Source organism: Balaenoptera physalus, assembly GCF_965194825.1.
Source record: "Balaenoptera physalus genome assembly, contig: HAP1_SCAFFOLD_1508, whole genome shotgun sequence".
Taxonomy (NCBI): Eukaryota; Metazoa; Chordata; class Mammalia; order Artiodactyla; family Balaenopteridae; genus Balaenoptera; species Balaenoptera physalus.
In genome coordinates, this window is record NW_028125288.1 from 106,805 (window position 1) to 127,603 (window position 20,799).

A 20,799-nucleotide genomic window follows, 5' to 3' on the forward strand; every position below is an offset into this window, starting at 1 on the left:
CAAGGGAGGTTCGAGGCTTTTGAAAGCTCTCTTGGCGAAGCTCAGTTTGGTGTTCCTTTCGCTTCGTGTTGGGGATTGCTGGCTTGTCTTCTGCCTTGACTTTGTTCCCTGACTGCTTGTTCTCTTCAGCCTTGTTTCTTCCTCTGGTCCTTTTGGTCTTTTCCTGCCCATGGCTCTCAGTTTTGCTGATCTTTCCGGATGCAGCTTTCTGAGGTTTGCCTTGAGAGTGCTTGGCCGTGTTCGCAGGAGCCCTGTCACTGACTGCAGCAGTGCATATAACCGCTTCTCCCCCTAACAGGCACTCTGGATCCTTTGGCTGGATTTTGGCCTTGGGAGCACCACCGATAGGCTCAGAGGCTTTCTGTTTGTTCTTCCTGGGTTGATCAGAGGGAACCTTTACGACACTTGGCTTTTCCTGCACCTGATTCACCTTAATGGCTCTGGTGTCTTCAGCTTTGATCACGTTGGGACCTTGGGATCGATCAAGATCTTTCCAAGAATTAAAGAGCTGGGGAAGGTGAATATCCTCCGCCAGTGTAGTAATGTCTGCAAGACCACTGCTAGGTTCAGTCCCATTTTCAAGTGTCCCTAGGTCCTGACGACTCAGGCTGTTCTCTCCCAGATCAGCATTTTCAGAACCAGGCTGCTCCTCTTGGCTGAGGGGATCGGTGCAGGCCAGCGGCTGGGGAATATCAGGGATTCCTAAAGGGAGTAGTGGAGGATCTTGGTTTTCTATTGGGATCTGGTAGGCCTCCAGAGGCTTTGACAGCTTGGTTTTGATATCCTCCACGTTCTTACTCTCTGTTTGTCCCTGGCTTGGAGCTGGAGGCAGGGCCAGGAGACGCCTGGCACTCTGGACTGGAGCTGTCACTGAAATGTCCCCAAGTTCAGATGGTGGGTTACTCTCAAGTATGTGACTGTTTCTGCTACTGCAGGACTTGGGGAGTTCTTGAGTTTGTGTCACACAAAACGTCTGGCTTGGAGGTTGCAATCCCAGGGAATTTTTCATCACCAGGGAAGTCTCCATCACTACAAAGGGATCAAGGGAGAAGTCAGTCCCTGGTAAATGAGATGCTCCCCCTAAACACCAACACAGCAGTCGTGTACCTTTCAAGGGGTTCAGGGGCAAGATGGGCAAGGCATTTCTACTAACTCTTCTTAAGGATCATGGACAGTGCCCTATGCTACGAGGTAAGCGGTGACTGTTGTAATGCTTAACTGGTGATCATTTCATGTCACTGATCCTTGGCTCTCTTTGTATCTCATAGGACTGTTGTAAGTCCAATACAAAATGAGTCTTCTTTTTAAACAACTGAAATGTTTTACAAAGCCTAGCATTCTCATATAGAGTCCTTTCAATTCTCCCCACTTTCCCGAGAGGCTAAGAACACTTCACACCATGAACTAGGAGAGGGGGTAGAGCCCTTTCTGATGAAATACAGAAACAAAGACAGAGTCTTAGCCTGCTTGCTCTCTGGACAGGATCTCGGACCACAAGGTCTTAAATCCTGGTATAAATGACGGAAGTGAGGACACTTCAACTGGCACTCTCATAACAAGAGTTCTGAGACACCTTCCAAAGAGACTGTAGCAGTAGACGAGGGAAGGGAGTGCTACAGTGTGGTAGTACAGGGGGAATGCTCGGCTACAGCAGTGAAAAATGTGGTACCTATTGGTGTGCTCTCGGGGTTCTTGTACATGTAGCATAGATGACCTTTACAGTGTCCCTGCCACCTTCCCACCTGCATTAGGTGTTCTTTTTGTTTTTTTGTTTTTTTTAATTTACGTTTATTTATTGATTGATTGTTTGAACTTATTTATTCTACGTATTTATTTTTTTGGCTGCACAGGGTCTTCATTGCTGTGCACGGGCTTTCTCTAGTTGCGGCTAGCGGGGTCTACTCTTGGTTGCGCTGTGCGGGCTTCTCTTGTTGCGGAGCATGCGCTCTAGGCGCGTGGGCTTCGGTAGTTGCGGCTCACGGGCTCTAGAATGCAGGCTCAGTCGTTGTGGCACATGGGCTTAGTTGCTCCACGGCATGTGGGATCTTCCCAGACCAGGGCTCGAACCCGTGTCCCCCGCATTGCATTGGCAGGCGGATTCTTAACCACGGCGCCACCAGGGAAGCCCTAGGTGTTCTTATATAGAGTCTAAAAACAGAGGGCACTGAGCGAAGGTAGTGGTTACTAAAGGCTCAGGATCTAAATTCTACCTGTCTCTACACCACTTCCCAGCTGTCGATTTGACCCCATTTGTGAATGCCGACCTCATTCTTCAACTTTCTCTGCCGTTTGTATACTCACCTTGAAAACTTGTTTCTGTGATGCGTTGAGCAGACACAGGGTGGCAGATTGCAGAGGTGGAAGCTGGTGGTCGGATATTTGTGGGCTGAATCTCCTTCAGTCCCATTCCCATTTCTGGTTGCGCAGAGGCCCTACTTCCTGTGTATGACGCGGAGCCATAGGATTGCGGGCAGGAGCCAAGTTCTCCATACAGTGAAGACCCCAGTGTGCCTTGGTTATAGTAATATACCTGGCTTCCTTCCTGGTAGGGAAGTGACAGGCGGCTATGCCCCTGATTTGGAATCTGAGATGGTGCTCCCTGAGCAAGCCTGGCAGAAAGTGATGGATATAGAGGGACCATGTTATTGGCGTCTGAAGTTTTATCATACTGGGCTGCCATAAACATGGAGGAAGCAGCTGCGTGCCGGTCAGTGAGTGCCAGAGTAAAGTCTCCGAGTGAAGAGGAATTCTTTTCAGTGCTTCCTGTGATGTCCCACTCAAGAACACCTGGATAGGAAGGAGCTGAAGTGGAGATCTGGCTGTGGTCAGTAACTCCAGATAACATAGTCGTGCTAGAATGTTGGTAAAGGTAGGCACTACCCATGAGTGTCTGGAAAGAGGTACCGGTAGCCGATGCCGAACTGACGGCAGGGGCAGAGACTCTGGAGAAGTTGCAGACACTTCGTGTTAGGGAAGTTGCATTGCTCACCACAGGAAGAGAATGCTGCAGAGAATTTAGAGTTCCAAGTAGAGATGGATTTTGGAAATTTTCTGTAAGAACAAGAGGGTCATGAAAAACTCAGGGAGGTTGAGAAATTCTCACTACGTTTGAGGAACAGCATTATCTTAAGGTTCTTGCTCTCAGGACACCTCTACTATCGACCCTTCCTGAGAAACCCAAAATCAGACAGTTAATGATGGCTGTAAGGACTGAGCAGTTTTCCACTCTTCTGTATTAACTGCCTGTGCTCCCATCTTGGGCACAGATGGGCAGAAGAGCCAAGTGGTATGGTTCAGAAATTGTTCCCTAGGCTGGAAGCAACCTTCTCCCTGCCCTGTCTTTCCCTTCAGCCTGCACTCGTATTGACTTCTATGCTATTTCCTAGACTGGAAGCATTTTAGAACTAGGAGGCCCTTAGAGAACTTTCTCTTTTTTCAGTCTCATTTCACGAGTAAGGAAACTGAGGCTCAGAGAGGTCGGGTTGACTTGTTCAGGTTCTCTCATCATGTTAGTGTCATTACCAGGTTTCAGAACCTAAGTATCCTGACTTCCTTGCCAGGACTCCACTCTGAGCATGATAGTGCCAGAAAGCAGGAGAAATAGAACTTATAATATAAGCATTTTTTTTGTCCATTAGAAAACAGTACGGCCATTACCATTGTCATCTTCAGTGTCTCCCTTTGCTTGTGCAGTTCCCACGCTATTACCTAGAGTTGACGTATAGCTCAGTCCAACTGGTGAACTGAAAGAGTCATTTTTGCCCTCTTCAAGCCTGGTTTCTCATCCTACCTCAAAATGATTACCCGAAAGTGGATTTCTTAAGTGCTTTTGGAAAGAGAAAAGTTATCTGATTACTTCAGATTACTCATCTATAAAGTGGTTATAACACCACCACCAATAATAATAGCAGTAATAATTAATAGATGAATAAGCTGATCTATTGCGTATGATTTATATGGAGGAAGATACAATAAGTTCTAGAAAGACAAAGAAAAATCATGAAAAACATGTTACGTAACGAAAAAGAAATCCATAGATATTAATGAAAACTGGGGTATGTGGGCAAGTATCAAAGCCTAATGAATTTACTAACAAATGACATTCTGTACCATACATGCAATATTATGAAAGTGAATTTTGCCCACTCTATTTTAGTGAATACTATTAACCAAAAAACACGATGGAGGTGATAGAGGTGAATGAATTCCTAGCCAATGCATACAGACACAGACGATAAATCAGTAAAAAATGCACAACAAGCAACAGAATGCAACAAATGTGAATGTATAGGTAGCCACAACATATATAGACAAGTATTTCAATGAAAACCGGTACAAAGCAGACAGCAAAATAGTAAGTGTAAAAGAGTTTCATTATTGTGCTCATTCATATTTTTACCCAGCAAGTAACAGGTATTAAGCCTAGGAGAAATATATCTTTCCATGAATATAACTCATATAATAAGCAGAAAGGAAGCTTAAAAAGTATCAAGAAGGTTTTTGTATTTATCCTAGAACTTAGAATCATCTTCCACATCCAAGAAGATGACATCCCAAGACCTCAAAAAACCATCATCCCTAGAATCCAATTAAAAAAGATTTTCAAATGTAAGAAAATCCAAAGGACTCCACAACATTGTTTTAGATAAATGTGGATGTTTGTGTTTTCTTTTTTTCTTTTGCCGCGCCGCGTGGCCCTGGCCGTGAAAGCACCGAGTCCTAAGCGCTGGACCGCCAGGGAATTCCCTAAATGGGGAATTAGAGATGTGGGGCTTGACTTTTTCTTTTTCTTCTCCGGTAGCTAAGATCTACAAGCGAACGATGGCTGTTGATCAATGTGCTCTCTGTGTTAGGAAGGAAATAACTGTAAAAATTGAAAAGCAACCTTGCCTTAGAAGCTACATATCACACAAAGGAAATAGTCCTTCTGATTCAATGTAGAAGATATCATTTAAAATGTTTAATTGGTCAAATGTCTACCTAGTTTAAAAATTAGAAAGAATAGAACACTGAAAAGCAGCCCCCTAGATAACCACTTTGGTTTCTGGTTTCTAGGAAGCATCATTTCTAAAACATACTTCTAAAATGTTTCTATTCCAAACTGTCAAGTGCCAGCTGTATTCAGAGAGGCAATAAAAGAAAGAAAACGGAGTATGACTTTTCTGATAGGCTGCCCTTCCTGGTGATCCCCTGTTCTGGCCTTACTTTCCTTCTTAGTCTGTTAATGTAAGGATTTGCTACCATCAGCTTTGTTTTGCCCTGCTCTGAGCAGATTTCCCTCTGTGCTGTTTCTGCTTTAATTTAAAATCTTTGGCTCCCATCAACATTCCATGGCAAACTGCCTCTTTCTTGAGAGCTCCTCTATGCTTTCCCTCTTCATTCTTATATTTTTTTCCCATCTCTTGGTTCCTGTTGGCCTGTGCTAATGAAAACAATCCTAAACTTGCTTACGTTTGACTCTGTGCCTCCCTATATAGCCCAGTACTCTCCATCCTCTCTCCCTATTCTCTCTTTTCAACTAGTCGAAATACTAGTGGAGGGAGACCATTGGAGATGAAACATCTTGGTATATATCGCTAGTTTTCTGTGTCACCTGGCTTTTCTATGTTTCTGTTGAAACACTCTTTTGAGAAGTCTCTGATTTCATTTTCTACATGGGTACCCTTTAAGGCTCAATATTGGAAAAGAAGGGGATCAGAGTGATCAACCCAATGTGGTATCCTAACGTAACAGATAAGGAAAGCAGCAGGCTTTGTGAGGCAGTCAGTGATTTGTCCAAAGTCACACAGACAGTAAACGTCAAAGTCAAAACTGAAATTAGGTCTCCAGACTTGTAGTTCAATACTTTCCCTCATTATTCCACGCTATTTTGAATCTCCTTCTCAATTTAGGGGCAAAAGAAATCGAACGCAAAACTTTCCAAAGTTTCTTTTCTTACCTGACATGGTCAGAGAAGAGGAGACATCAACTGCAGGTACAAGGGATGAGGAGACAACACTAGAGGATGTCTGAGTGGCTGCAGCTGAACGGCGCACGTGTCCAGTACAAAGGTCACTGGTTACTGGTCCAAACGGCTCCACGGAAACCCCAAGACCTCTACCAAGTGGTAGTAGGTTTGATAGGAGAGTGATGTCACAAAGCAGGCAGTTGAAAGGTATGAGCTAGCCAATAGGGAGGTCCGATTCCCAACAGGAGGGCGGGCTTGGGTGAAGAGAGCGTAGGAGAGCTAAAACAACCCCTCAATTTCTGAGCTCTGGGGAGGAAATCCTAGAAGACAGATTTACCTCCCCCAGGCTCTTCCATTAGGGAAATCATTGCAACATTTCTTACAGACGTTCATTAATATAATTAACTAACAGTTACTTATATTCTACAGAGTATTCTATTTTATGTATCATATACTTAGAGCTATATAGATCTTATTTAACTAGTATCCTTAGGAAGGAAAGAGCCATGTAGTTTGAACTATTACAGTTGTAACTTGGTTAAAGAGCAGGGTGAAGTTTGTTGAGTGTACCCTGTGGAGAATGTTGTGGTCCAAGGCTCTTCTCTTTTAGTTTCTTCTCCTTGACTCCTACCTTCCTTGGGCTGGGCTAGGCTGGGGGCCAGGTTGGACTTGCGACTTAACATTTCTCTTCCGCTTTCTTTTTTTTTTTTTTTTTTTTCTTCCATTATGGGCATTGCTTCTAGGACAAGCCTTGATCTTGCATTGGATGTTCCTTCCTGTCAACTTCCAGCAGCAGGAGTCTTCTTTTCAGTGCTTGATGCTTCACGAAATAGACTCTGCCCATTGGCAGCAAATACCAGAGAGCTAGGAGACAGAGCTGGTTGCAGACCTTTCCTCTTCCAGCCTTTGGTTGCAATTGTTTTGCCCATGATTTGCTAGCTCTAGTTCCTTGGGCCACACAGGTATCCTGCCATCCAGCTCTTTTTATATGTGAGAGACATTCTGAACACTGTCCCTCTTTCTTTGCACAGAAGTATATACAGTGTGGCAGTTACCGTAATCTCCTCCCCCTTGCAAACAGCCCCTCTAGAATCTCGGACCTCTAGGACTCTCTGTCTTGCATGCTTGGGTGCAAGGCCAAGCACAATGAAGAGGAGAATAATTAGAGAAAGAGGAGGACATTGGTGGAGAACTGGGAGCAGGTAAGGTGAAAGGGCACAGGAGAAAAGAGATGCATGTAGGTTTTTTGGTTTCTGTGGGAAACAAGTTGACACACTTGGGCCTCATTTTGTATTAACAGAACAGAGAGTTGTAGATATAAGTAGCTAGATCGTGCAGCAACTGCCATGAAGTCTGTACACTGAAGAGAACAGTCTCACATCTAGTTTTCATTTTGTTTTATGTCATATTACCTTATTTATAGCATTCACTGGTATGTTTGTAGAACGCAGATGTTTTCAAATGCTCTGGTGTTGTCTACATGGTTATTTCCTTGTCCTATTTGTAAGGAATCCAACATTGTAAGACATATTGCATGTTTTTCTCTTGACGATTGTTTACCTTGAAGCGTCATGAACTAACTTGAGCTGTTGGATTTTGTGGAGAAACTTTAAAAAGGGTCTGTGAAAAAGGCATTGTGGTGAGTCGCATTATGCACCCGAGCGTAAGGAGCAGATATCTGCCACCAGCCCAGCTTGGCCTGGATTGCCTCTGTGTTAGTTCCCCTGGTTAGTGCTTTTCTCCCTAACCACTCTTGTGACTGTGATAATGTGAGTTAAGGGCTGAGTTGCTAGTGATTTATGTGTGAGGTAGGCTGGTTTGAGGGAGGAAATCTATGGACCTAGTCATTTTCCTTGGTGGTAAGCTTTCAGGGGTGCAAAGATCGATCTTCCTGGGGACTTTTCTGGTACCAGGAAGATATCGCATAGATGGGACCTCCAAAGACACACATTTAATTTTTAGGCCTGTTGTTCCTATTATGGGATGTGAGTTTCTTCACTGATGGGGATGCTGCTTATCTGAGAAGAAACTGTGAAAGGTGGTGTAGTATAGAGGTGTGGCTTAAGCTTTTAAGTTTTCTTCAAGGTTTTTCCCCTAAGCTTCATACTTCAGACGGCCTACTTACATGAGACTAGTATGTGATGTCAGGCTAACAACTTCCTAAATACCTGCAAGCCAGATCAGTGTCTCTTTTCTCTATATTCCCATGGAAATCAAGGGTCCCGCCGAATTTTCCATCGAAACAGTTGATTTGTGCTGTCTCTAGGAATTCTACAGGGCGTACCGTTGCTTCCTAACCGGTGTCATTTGGGAGATCGATCCCCCTCTGTACGTTCAAATGATTAATTTTGAGACTCTGCTCATGTGTGCAGTAAACCCTTTAATTCCCTAAGACCTTCCTTTCCTCCATCTCATACCCCATGAAGCCCGCTTCAGTTTATCTCCTGAATTTCTTTGGAATCTGTCAGCTCTCCCTCAACATCCTAATACTGAACTTGCCTGTCTGTTGCGATTAGGTCCTAACTAGTGTCCATATATCTTGTTTCCCTCCAATCCATTCTTCACACAAGAAAGCTTCAAAGCAAGTTGGAACATTGCTCATAAACATCGCTCACAAACATTGTTTTGAGAATAGAAAACACACTGGTGGCCTTTAAGACTCTGCGTGCTCTAGAATCCTCTCTGCTTCTCTAGCCCCATCTTGTGCCACGTTTGCCCTCACTTTCTATGCTTCAGATACACTGAATTAACCTTAGTTCTCACTCATCTGACAGAAGTCAGTTGAGAAATTATTTTTCACTGTGATTCCTAGCATTAAGGAATTTGATGATCAGGTTTTGTATGAGGACTAAAACTAAACTGGGAAGTGGAAGAATTGCGTTTCAACTGTTTCAGTCAACACGCATGTATTAATGATACCTAAGTATTGAACACCGGGCTAGGTTTCATGAGGGATACAGAAGTTCTGGCCATCTCTGGTTTTGGGTATCCCTTATTTGTTGAGACCTTTGCGTTGTTTGGTTGCCTTTTGTCTGTTTTCCAGATGGGAAAACAGGAACAAGGGAAGTATAGGTTATTACTAGGTGGGGTTGAACAAGTGGAGCAGCAAACTGCAAAGCAGAAAGAAGAGGGACGTACTATAGAGGGATGTGATTTCCATTTTCAAGGCGCCTGCGTCCTGTGCAGGGAGACAGCCTAACATAAAATGTGCCTAACAAAAGATCTATTGACTTCTTACTAAAAATCTCCAGTTCATATAACCCAGGGGTTTATACCTTCTCCTTTAAAAGTTCTATTCCTGGGACTTCCCTGGTGGTCCAGTGGTGAAGACTCTGCGCTTCCAATGCAGCAGGCGTGGGTTCAATCCCTGGTTGGGGAGCTAAGATCCCACATGCTGCGCAGCCAAAGAAATTTTTTTCAAAAGTTATACTCCTGTGTTGTTGAATTTAGTGGTTTAGATTTTGTTTGAATGTTAAGAAGATTTCAGTTTATTTACCAGGAACAAACAAAACATAATGTAAAAATAGTTTCCCAGAAACGATTTCCATCGTTCTCTTCTTCCCTTTCTCCCGCAGACTGGTGTTTCATCTTGACAAGTTCTCTGAAGTTCTCTGTCATTCCATAGGAAAGCGGTGTGGCTTGGAGGTTGCAATCCCAGGGAATTTTTCATCAGCGGGGAAGTCTCCATCACTACAGAGGAATCAAGGGAGAAGTCAGTCCCGGGTAAGTGAGATGCTCCCCCTAAACACCAACACAGCAGTCGTGTACCTTTCAAGGGGTTCAGGGGCAAGATGGGCAAGGCATTTCTACTAACTCTTCTTAAGGATCATGGACAGTGCCCTATGCTACGAGGTAAGCGGTGACTGTTGTAATTCTTACTGGTGATCATTTCATGTCACTGATCCTTGGCTCTCTTTGTATCTCATAGGACTGTTGTAAGTCCAATACAAAATGAGTCTTCTTTTTAAAAAACTGAAATGTTTTACAAAGCCTAGCATTCTCATAGAGAGTCCTTTGAATTCTCCCCACTTTCCCGAGAGGCTAAGAACACTTCACACCATGAACTAGGAGAGGGGGTAGAGCCCTTTCTGATGAAATATAGAAACAAAGACAGAGTCTTAGCCTGCTTGCTCTCTGGACAGGATCTCGGACCACAAGGTCTTAAATCCTGGTATAAATGACGGAAGTGAGGACAGTTCAACTGGCACTCTCATAACAAGAGTTCTGAAACACCTTCCAAAGAGACTGTAGCAGTAGACGAGGGAAGGGAGTGCTACAGTGTGGTAGTACAGGGGGAATGCTCGGCTACAGCAGTGAAAAATGTGGTACCTATTGGTGTGCTCTCGGGGTTCTTGTACATGTAGCATAGATGACCTTTACAGTGTCCCTCCCACCTTCCCACCTGCATTAGGTGTTCTGTTTTTTTGTTTGTTTTTTTTTTTTAATTTACGTTCATTGATTGATTGATTGATTGAACTTATTTATTCTACGTATTTGTTTTTTTGGCTGCACTGGGTCCTCATTGCTGTGCACGGGCTTTCTCTAGTTGCGGCTAGCGGGGTCTACTCTTGGTTGCGGTGTACGGGCTTCTCATCGCGGTGGCCTCTCTTGTTGCGGAGCATGGGCTGTAGGCGCGTGGGCTTCGGTAGTTGCGGCTCACGGGCTCTGGAATGCAGGCTCAGTCGTTGTGGCACATGCGCTTAGTTGCTGCACGGCATGTGGGATCTTCGCAGACCGGGGCTCGAAGCCGTGTCCCCTGCATTGGCAGGCGCCACCAGGGAAGCCCTAGCTGTTCTTATATAGAGTCTAAAAACAGAGAGCACTGAGAGAAGGTAGTGGTTATTAAAGGCTCAGCATCTAAATTCTACCTGTCTCTACACCCCTTCCCAGCTGTCGATTTGACCCCGTTTGTGAATGCCGACCTCATTCTTCAACTTTCTCTGCCGTTTGTATACTCACCTTGAAAACTTGTTTCTGTGATGCGTTGAGCAGACACAGGGTGGCAGATTGCAGAGGTGGAAGCTGGTGGTCGGATATTTGTGGGCTGAATCTCCTTCAGTCCCATTCCCATTTCTGGTTGCGCAGAGGCCCTACTTCCTGTGTATGACGCGGAGCCATAGGATTGCGGGCAGGAGCCAAGTTCTCCATACAGTGAAGACCCCAGTGTGCCTTGGTTATAGTAATATACCTGGCTTCCTTCCTGGTAGGGAAGTGACAGGCGGCTATGCTCCTGATTTGGAATCTGAGATGGTGTTACCTAAGCAAGCCTGGCAGTAAGTGATGGATATAGAGGGACCATGTTATTGGCATCTGAAGTTTTATCATACTGGGCTGCCATAAACATGGAGGAAGCAGCTGGGTGCCGGTCAGTGAGTGCCAGAGTAAAGTCTCCGAGTGAAGAGGAATTCTTTTCAGTGCTTCCTGTGATGTCCCACTCAAGAACAGCTAGATAGGAAGGAGCTGAAGTGGAGATCTGGCTGTGGTCAGTAACTCCAGGTAACATAGTCGTGCTAGAATGTTGGTAAAGGTAGGCACTACCCATGAGTGTCTGGAAAGAGGTACCGGTAGCCGATGCCGAACTGACGGCAGGAGCAGGGACTCTGGAGAAGTTGCAGACGCTTCGTGTTAGGGAAGTTGCATTGCTACAACAGATTTTTAAGCAACAGAGCAATCCAGCCAAGTTTATATTTTAGAGAGAGAACATCTTCCATATGGAGGATCAGTTGAAATAGAAGAGATTGTTAGAATTGTAGGGTGGTAGTAATCCAGGCAGGAGATGACGAATGCCAGACACCACCTAGTCACAGACATAGCTTTTGCAGCGATCAGCTACATGTTGTTGTTTTTTATTTACTCTCTCATATAATTTTTTTTAAGTCCTGGACCACAAAATACTGTGGCATAGTTGGAAAAATCTGAGACTCGATTCTAGTCTTTTTTCTGTTTGCCTGCTGTGCAGCTTGGGCTTACGTCTCGAGCCTTACTTTTTCATTGTGAAATAAGAACAGTGCTACTTAACCCGAGAACTCCACAGGCACATAAACCCGTGGCGTGTGAGGAGCAGTGAAGGAGAGAAGGAATGGAAGTGCTTTGGGGGACCCCAAGAGCCCTTCAGAAACCGTTTGTTCTTTTTATTATTGAGCATTAAAAGTGAAGGCATTCCATTTGTTTCACTCAGAAACAAATTCTGTTCTTCTGATAGCCTGTTTTTTTTTTCCACTCCCTTTTTCTGTAGTCAGATCAGTTCCTGATGGGCATTCTCCAGTCCACACTATTGCATCTGATTGGAGGCTATGCAAAATTTCCCAGAGACAATGAATTTTGACTGTATAGTAGTTAATTCTTTATAGTACGTTCCTGCAAAAACACTCTTTTCTTCAGAGTTTTTCCTTTTCAGGATAGTGGTAGTGTTGTGGTAACTAATAAAGGCTACTCTTGAGAAAATTGTCTAACTTGTTTTTAGTGTATCTACTTCGCTTACTTAATTCCATATTCCCTGTTTTCTAGACAGACTTCTTGGTGTCCACTGTACCCATGGTTTCAACAGGACTGGCTACCTCATGTGCAGGTGAGTTGCCAACCCCAAGAGGCAGAGCATGTTTAAATTGTTCTGTTTACAATAGTAATGTAAGCTAATGTAAGCTGAATGCAAAAAATGCAGTCAGAGAAGTGTATGAAGTGGAAGGCAATTTTGCCCCCTACTCAGATGTTACCACCAGTAATAATTTAGCACATATTTTTTCAGACGTAAAAAATGCAGATATAAGCATATACAATGGTCCCTTGGTATCTGCAGGGGGATTGGTTTTAGGACTCCCCATGGATCCGAAAATCCTCGGATGCTCAAGTCCCGTATGTAAAATGGTGTAGTACAGTCGGGCTTCCATATCTGCAGGTTATGGAACCGTTGGATATACAGAACTGACTGTACATGTGATTTAATGGTATAGTGTTTTAGACATTCTGGTTTATAATTTAATATATGGAGGACATCTTCCTCTGACAATATTTGGAGACCTCATTCTTATTTATTTATTATTCTTTTTTTTCCTCCAAATTTGCTTTATGTAGTTGGATATAAATAAATGAGCACAAACTTAAGCAAGATACATGTAACAATTTAATAGAACCTGATACTCTAATTCTTTCAGTGTTTCTCCAACTCATCATGGGGCTCGTAAGAAAAGTAACCAACATGGATACTACTACAGTTGAATGTCAAATCTTTAAGTGCTTATGACATACTAAATCCTTGTATAATGCACTTATGAAGAACCCTTCAAGGGACTTGTGTTTTGTATGTAGCAAAAAGTGTTAAGAGTCAAATATTCAACTCAATATAAAATAATAAGAAACACTTCTGATTTGTTAGGTTGAGATTGCTTCTCCTTTTACTAATGAATGATTTTTTTAGCTGTAATATCACTGAGCTGAACAAATATGTCACCTTGGAGTACATAAGGAAAAATAAACACATGCTAAATGGGTAAAACATTACAACTACATCTTTACTAGACCATCTCTACTAACGCTTCAGAAGCTTAGAGATTCAGAGTGTTCTTACGTTATGTGCAAGAAAAATAGAAAGAGAGAAATTCCTTCTTTTTTGAGATCACAGCTGTGAAGTCGTGATTATACAGATTCTTCATTTGTGTGCGAAACATGAAACACATTTCTCTAAATTCTCCCTGCTTAGAATTGTCAGTCAACTAGCAGGACTTTCCTTCCAAGAAACAGAGACTGAGATGTGTTTTATATAACTTCAATAACCTCAGCACTACCGTAAGAAGACATGCAGTATCCTTTTGCTGTGCTTCAAGACAACAGGGAAGGAGGTCACAGGAAAGAATAAATCAAAATTGTTACAACTGAGAAACTTTTCTCAGTTTAACCATGGTGCCACTTTCATTTTTACATAAGCATGGTGGCATAAGTCAAGCTCCATACATCAGAATTCTTAATATTTAAAATTTACCTTGACTTTTAATTATCACCATGTTAACCACCAAAATAATTTGACGAAACTCATAAGAAAGGGTAATGTTAAACCCCACTTTACTAGAGTTAGTTTCTGGACACATTAGCTCATTTTTTTTATAGAAGAGGGACAGTGAATCTCAGTTTGCCTACAAGCTAGGAGATCACTTTGAATTCTGCATTTCTTAACTGCAAACAGATACAGCACTTGTAACAGGTTATAACTGGTTTTCAGCTGGTTTTCAAGCACAGAGCCAGCCCCAACAGTAATAGTACACTATTTAAAAAGACCTAAGGCAATGAATTCCATTTCCAGTGGAAAGAAAGAATCGTATGGTCTTGGACAAACAATTCTGATGGTTCACTTAACAGTCACTTAGTAGTTCTTCCTTGCTCATAGAACTTTATGACTTTTTTGAGGAGTGAAGCATTCAGCTTGAGTGGATAAATCCTTGTTAGGCTAAGACAATCATTCTCATATCCCTCTTTGCCATGAATTGTCTTATGAATGGTCATATCAGTCTGTTTTGGCAAATGAGTAATTAAGGGAAGGCTGTTATTGTGCTTATGAGAATGATATTTTTCTCTGACAAAAGATAAATAGGCATTAGGAAAATGACCATTTGGGCTCTTTTTCTGCTTCCTCCTTGTTTTGTGAGAATATGATATTTGGTTTTACAGCAGCCATCTTGTGACCCTGAGATGATCATATGCCAATAATGACAAATGGTAGATTAGAAAGAACCAGCAAAGACAGAAAACAGCAACATCAGTAGTAACAACAATCACAGCAAAAGAACAATGGGACCTTAACTTGTAGAGTTCCTATAAAGTAAAAAATAAGTGCTCTATGTTTATTCTAAAACAAAAAAAGAACTATGCAAACCAGCTTAAAACTCCTTTTTTTGTGCCAGTGTTCTAAAATGTGGCTTTTAATAAAACCTTGACCCAAATGCCAGCAACTTCAGAAAAGAATTTGGGTAGGGGGAAGAAGAAAGTTATCTCACTTAGGAAAAACAACCACTATCTTTATCCTAATCTTTGACACACAATTGAAACATATATAGCTGCTGTAACACTTTACACAATTCCTATGTACTGGAGGAATAACAAGATCTAAATAACAATTATATTTTTCAACACGGGGTGAAGGCTTTACATAAAAATACCATCCTACTTTTTCCCCCTAAATTTCTAAAATATCACGTGCTTTTCCCCAACATCTGCAGCCGTTCAGGAATTTTTAGGAAACTTTCATGCATGATCTTAATTCCTAATCCCTGGCTCTTTGGGCTCAACGACAAAAGATCAAAACCACCAAAAATGATGGTTCACTTGAAGTCAGGTGAGAGACACTGGCTCAGTTAGTCTCGTAGGACAAAAGCAGTGCTGCATCAACTGTCTCCATGCAGGAGGGGCACGTGAAGGATCTCATCAGCCAGTCATCTGTACAGCCCAGGTGATCTGCATACACAGCAGAAATCAAATTGGGTTCTCATAAACAAAGTGCATCATACAGATCACACACTCCCCGATCTGTTTTTTAAATATTTGTTTTATTTTATTTATTCATTTATTTGGTTGCGCCGGGTCTTAATTGCAGTCGGTGGGCTCCTTAGTTGTGGCATGCAAACTCTTAGTTGCGGCATGGATGTGGGATCTAGTTCCCTGACCAGGGAACGAACCCGGGCCCCCTGCATTGGGAGTGTGGAGTCTTTAGCCGCTGCACCACCAGGGAAGTCCCCCGGATCCTTTTTTCTGATCCGTTTCTTCCAGGGTCATAAACTCCTTCAGGCTGATGCTGTATGAGGCCTATTCTTTGAGCTATCCTAATTTGCTCCTCTCAGCTGAGGTGCTAGGCGAGTCTGACTAGGTGTTGGATGAGAGACCAAAACTGGAACTTGATCCAGATATGGCAGCAGCAGCTCCTGATCCAGCTCCGTCCCCTTGCCAAAGCTAGCCCAGTCGGACTGAGACTTGTGAGGCAGGGAGATGTCATCCGAAGTGGGGGACTTAAGGCAGTTCCCCATCTTCCGGGACTTGAGTGTGTGATCTGTGTGCTGTTTTGACAGTCTCCCAACCTCATTCTTTTTTTTTTTTTTTTTTTTTTTTAATTAATTAGTTTATTTATTTATTTATTTTTGAATTTTTAAAATTTATTTATTTTTTATACAGCAGGTTCTTATTAGTTATCTGTTTTATACATATTAGTGTATATATGTCAATCCCAATCTCCCAATTCATCTCACCACCACCGGCCCCCGCCCTGCCCCGCTTTCCCCCCTTGATGTCCATACGTTTGTTCTCTACATCTGTGTCTCTATTTCTGCCTTGCAAACCGGTTCTTCTGTACCACTTTTCTAGATTCCACATATATGCATTAATATATAATATTTGTTTTTCTCTTTCTGACTTACTTCACTCTGTATGACAGTCTCTAGGTCCATCCACGTCTCTACAAATGACCCAAGTTCGTTCTTTTTTATCGCTGAGTAATATTCCATTGTATATGCGTACCACATCTTCTTTGTCCGTGCATCTGTCGATGGGCGTTTAGGTTGCTTCCGTGACCTAGCTATTGCGAATAGTGCTGCAGTGAACATTGGGGTGCATATGTCTTTTTGAATTATGGTTTTCTCTGGGTATATGCCCAGTAGTGGGATTGCTGGGTCATATGGTAATTCTATTTTTAGTTTTTAAGGAACCTGCATACTGTTCTCCATAGTGGCTGTATCAGTTTACATTCCCACCAGCAGTGCAAGAGGGTTCCCTTTCCTCACATCCTCTCCAGCATTTGCTGTTTGTAGATTCTCTGATGATGCCCATTCTAAGCGGTGTGAGGTGATACCTCATTGTAGTTTTGATTTGCATTTCTTTAATAATTAGTGATGTTGAGCAGCTTTTCGTGTGCCTCTTGGCCATCTGTATGTCTTCTTTGGAGAAATGTCTATTTAGGTCTTCTGCCCATTTTTTGATTGGGTTGTTTGTGTTTTTAATAGTGAGCTGCATGACCTATTTATATATTTTGGAGATTAATCCTTTGTCTGTTGATTGGTTTATTTATTATTTTTTTAAGGCTGCATTGTTCCTTTGCTTACTGATGAACATGTACAAGTCAGAAGTTTTTGATATTATAAAACGTCAAAGTAATGAACATTCCTGTGTGAACATCTTTGAATATATATGCTTTGTCTCAGTTAACTTCACTCAGAATGGGACTTCTGCATCAAGGAGTTTATGCCCTTATGCTTTTTGTGGGTGTTGCTACACTGTACCAATGTATGGTTGTTCGTGCAGGAAATACTTATTGAGCATCTGTTATGTTTAAGCACTGTGCTGGGTGCTAGCAAAAAGACTTGAGAAATTTTGTGAGTGAGGAGACTTGACCTGCCCTTTGTGAATTCTAGCAGTCCAGAGAGGGAATAGATATTCAAGTATCACACTCTGCATGTAGAATTACAACTCTGACAAGTGCCAAGGAGAGGGACATGGTACCATGAGAGCATATTTTAGGGAGGATTTGATCTCATCATGGAGATTAGAGAAGGTTTAGGGATGTTTCAGCTGATATCTGAAGGATGAGTAGGTATTAACCCGATAGGGACGTTGGGGAGAGATTTCTGAGCATAAGGAATAGCAAAAGACCCTATAAGAGGAAAGCATATGCTGTGTTGGAGGAACTGGCCAGGAAGGTGGGGCCGTTGGGGGAGCATGTCATTATAATGGAGCTGCAAGTGTGGGTAGGAGCTCGATCGTGCAGGCTTATGTTTAAGGTTTCAGACTTGAAGAGTAATAGAAAACCATTGAACTTTTTTTGTTGAAGGTGAGTGTGTGGAACATACCCAGTTGCATTTTCAACCTATCGTCTTGCTACCGAGTGGAGAATACACTGCAGGGAGAAAGAGTGGAAGCGAGGAAACAAGTTAGGAGACTTGTGTAGAAATTGGGCATAATGGTGGCTTGGACCAGGGTATGGTGGTCATTTTGGTGGAAAGATGTGGACAGATTCTAGAGGTATGTAGGCAGTATCATTGTCAGCACTGGTGGTGGGTTGAGGATGAGGGTGAGGGAGAAATAGCTGTCAGTGATGGTGATGCCTAAGTTTCTGGCTCCTATGGTTGGTTAGATGGGGTTTTTTTAGATATGATGTTAATATTTGTCCTAATTTGTCTTTTGTTATTTGTTGGTTCTTGATGAATACTCTGTCATATTAAGTCTCCTGTTTTTAGTGTACAAAGCATTTTGACCGAAACTGACCCGTTGTATGTTATCAGATAACTTTTTAACATCTGCCAGTTTGGTCCTGTATTTTATTCTCTTTCATTTATTAATTAAATTGTTGTATTAATGTAAATAACTATATTAATAGATTTTCTAAAGTTGCGTTATCCTTGCATCCTTGGTCCTTGGAATAAAGCCTTTTTTTTTTTTTTTTTGGCTGTGTTGGGTCTTTGTTTCTATGCGAGCGCTTTCCCTAGTTGCGGCAAGCGGGGGCCACTGTTCATCGCGGTGGGCGGGCCTCTCACTATCGCGGCCTCTCTTGTTGCAGAGCACAGGCTCCAGACGCGCAGGCTCAGTAGTTGTGGCTCACGGACCCAGTCGCTCCGGGGCATGTGCGATCTTCCCAGACCAGAGCTCGAATCCGTGTCCCGTGCATTGGCAGGCAGATTCTCAACACTGCGCCACCAGGGAAACTCCGGAATAAAGCCTTTTTGTAGTCATGGTATATATCATTCTTTAATAATTATTGATTAGATATGCTGATATTTTCTTAGGATTTTTCTATCTATATTTGTAAAGCACAATTGGACCCTTTTTTGTAAAAACTTGATTTTCTTTCCTTTTTATTTACAAATGACTCGAATTTTGTTGTTTTGTAGATATTTGATTGATGTAGAAGGCATGTGGCCAGATGATGCAATTGAATGTAAGTATAAGGGTTGTCACTACTTTTCCCTTGTTATAAAATTTGAAGGGAGAAATGTAAGGGAATTTCTCAAATTTTGGAAAAATAGAAAAGTCTGTAATTCATTTGTTCTGATATACGATAACCTTTTACCAAAAGTTTATAAAGGGATGTATCTGGAAATAGCAAGATATAATAGCCTGAATAATTAGTCAGTGGATTTCAGCATTTTTTTTCTTTTTTAAATTTATTTAATTAATTAATTTACTTTTGATATTATATCCACTGCCCCACCAAGGAAGTCCCTTTTTCTTCCTTCCTTCCTTCCTTCCTCCCTTCCTTCCTTCCTTCCTTTAAAGCTCCAAGTCATTTAAAATACATGACTTCTCACTAAAAATCTCCAGTTCATGTAACCAAGGGGTTTATAACTTCTCCTTTAAAAGTTATATTCCTGGGACTTCCCTGGTCGTCCAGTGGTGAAGACTCTGCGCTTCCAATGCAGCAGGCCTGGGTTCAGTCCCTAGTTGGGGAGCTAAGATCCCACGTGCTACGCAGCCAAAGAAATTTTTTTTAAAAGTTATATTCCTGTATTATTGAATTTAGTGGTTTAGTTTTTTTTTTAATGTTTAGAAGATTTCAGTTTCTTTACCAGGAACAAACAAAACGTAATGTAAAACTAGTTTTCCAGAAACGATTTCCATCATTCTCTTCTTCCCTTTCTCCTGCAGACTGGTGTTTTATCTTTACAAGTTCTCCATCATTCCATAAGAAAGCTGCTCGTCTTCTGGTTTCATAAGAGATGGTGAACAGTGGTAAAATATCGAGTTGACCGAAATTTCTAGAGTACACTTCAGGGAGCGAATGATGGGGTGGAATGTTGGGGCAGAGTGAGAGATACAGATTCTGGTGAGACTGAGAGTCATGCACAAAAATTACTGGGCTGTGGTGAAGGGAGAACAAAACTAAATCAGGTTCCTGCTGGTGGACAGGAAGCCAAAATGAAGAAGAATGGTGCGTAGCTGGGCAGTGTAATTAGGCCCCTAAGTGCTGTGTCTTCTGATAGTAATTATGAACAGAAACCAAATAATAGTTACTAATAACATGGAGGTGACCAATCCTTGAGAGCTGAGGCAGAGAGAAGGAAAGATGGCATTATGCCTTGTCTCTGGTTCCTTGAGTTTCCCAGGCTGGTTTGTGACCAATCTTGGGTGAAATCATAACTAAGTCATTTCTGCTAAGGTGATCAGCTTTCGTGGGGTCCTTTCTCTGCACTCTGTCCAATGATAAAGCCCACTGGTTTATGCCTCCTGGAAAACAGTTATTCCAAAGCAGTATAAGTGAAGCATTGATGAAACAGCCATGAAGAACATGTTTCCACATGGCCTCGCACCACCTTTTCAAAGTGCTGTAAAACTTTTTTCACCCAAAAATCAGTAACAGAAAAGGATTGGGATCAAATCCCGTACAGAGGTAGTGTAAGAAAAAAGAGAATAAGGAGCAGAATAGCATGTCTTCAGACAATAAAATCAAGTTGGAAAAGACAGGTCCACAAAACAGATCAAAACTGTAACCTATTATTTCAAAGTAGGCTAAAAGACGTTAGGAAAAACAATGCGAAAGATGAAAGAACATGGATCGAGGAGGGAATGGGAAGTTATTGTTTAGTGGCTATAGAGTCTCTGTTTGGGATGGTGAAAAAGTTCTGGAAATGGTAAATGCTGATAAATGCCACCTATGGGTGTTTGGTTTTAGTTGATCTTCTTCCATGAAAGGGTTTGGAGAGATTCAGAAACTATGCTGCTGCCTCCATCTTTCTGATGTCCTGCTCAATCTTTTGACATAATTATTTTGAATTTGCACAGTGGTGATGGTTGCACAGCATTGTGAATGTATTTAATGTCACTGAATTGTATACTTGAAAATGGTTGAAATAATAAATTTTGTTTTATGTATATTTTACCATAATAAA

The 20,799-nt window shown here is 42.1% G+C and overlaps 2 pseudogenes across 2 annotated transcripts in view; one reads left to right on the forward strand and one right to left on the reverse strand.

Annotated features, from left to right (window-relative positions):
- LOC309653935 overlaps positions 1-20,782 on the forward strand; it is a 111,698-nt pseudogene extending 90,916 nt beyond the window's left edge. Inside the window, exons 8-12 of the transcript in view lie at positions 9,523-9,670; positions 12,455-12,515; positions 18,474-18,647; positions 18,805-18,851; positions 19,559-20,782. The product of the transcript in view is annotated as an uncharacterized misc_RNA (transcript). The remainder of the gene's footprint in view (positions 1-9,522; positions 9,671-12,454; positions 12,516-18,473; positions 18,648-18,804; positions 18,852-19,558) is intronic.
- Positions 14,406-18,474, reverse strand: LOC309653930 (RING finger protein 11 pseudogene; annotated as a pseudogene). Its single transcript has one exon. The product of its transcript is annotated as an RING finger protein 11 pseudogene (transcript).
- Positions 20,783-20,799: the final 17 nt, after the last annotated feature.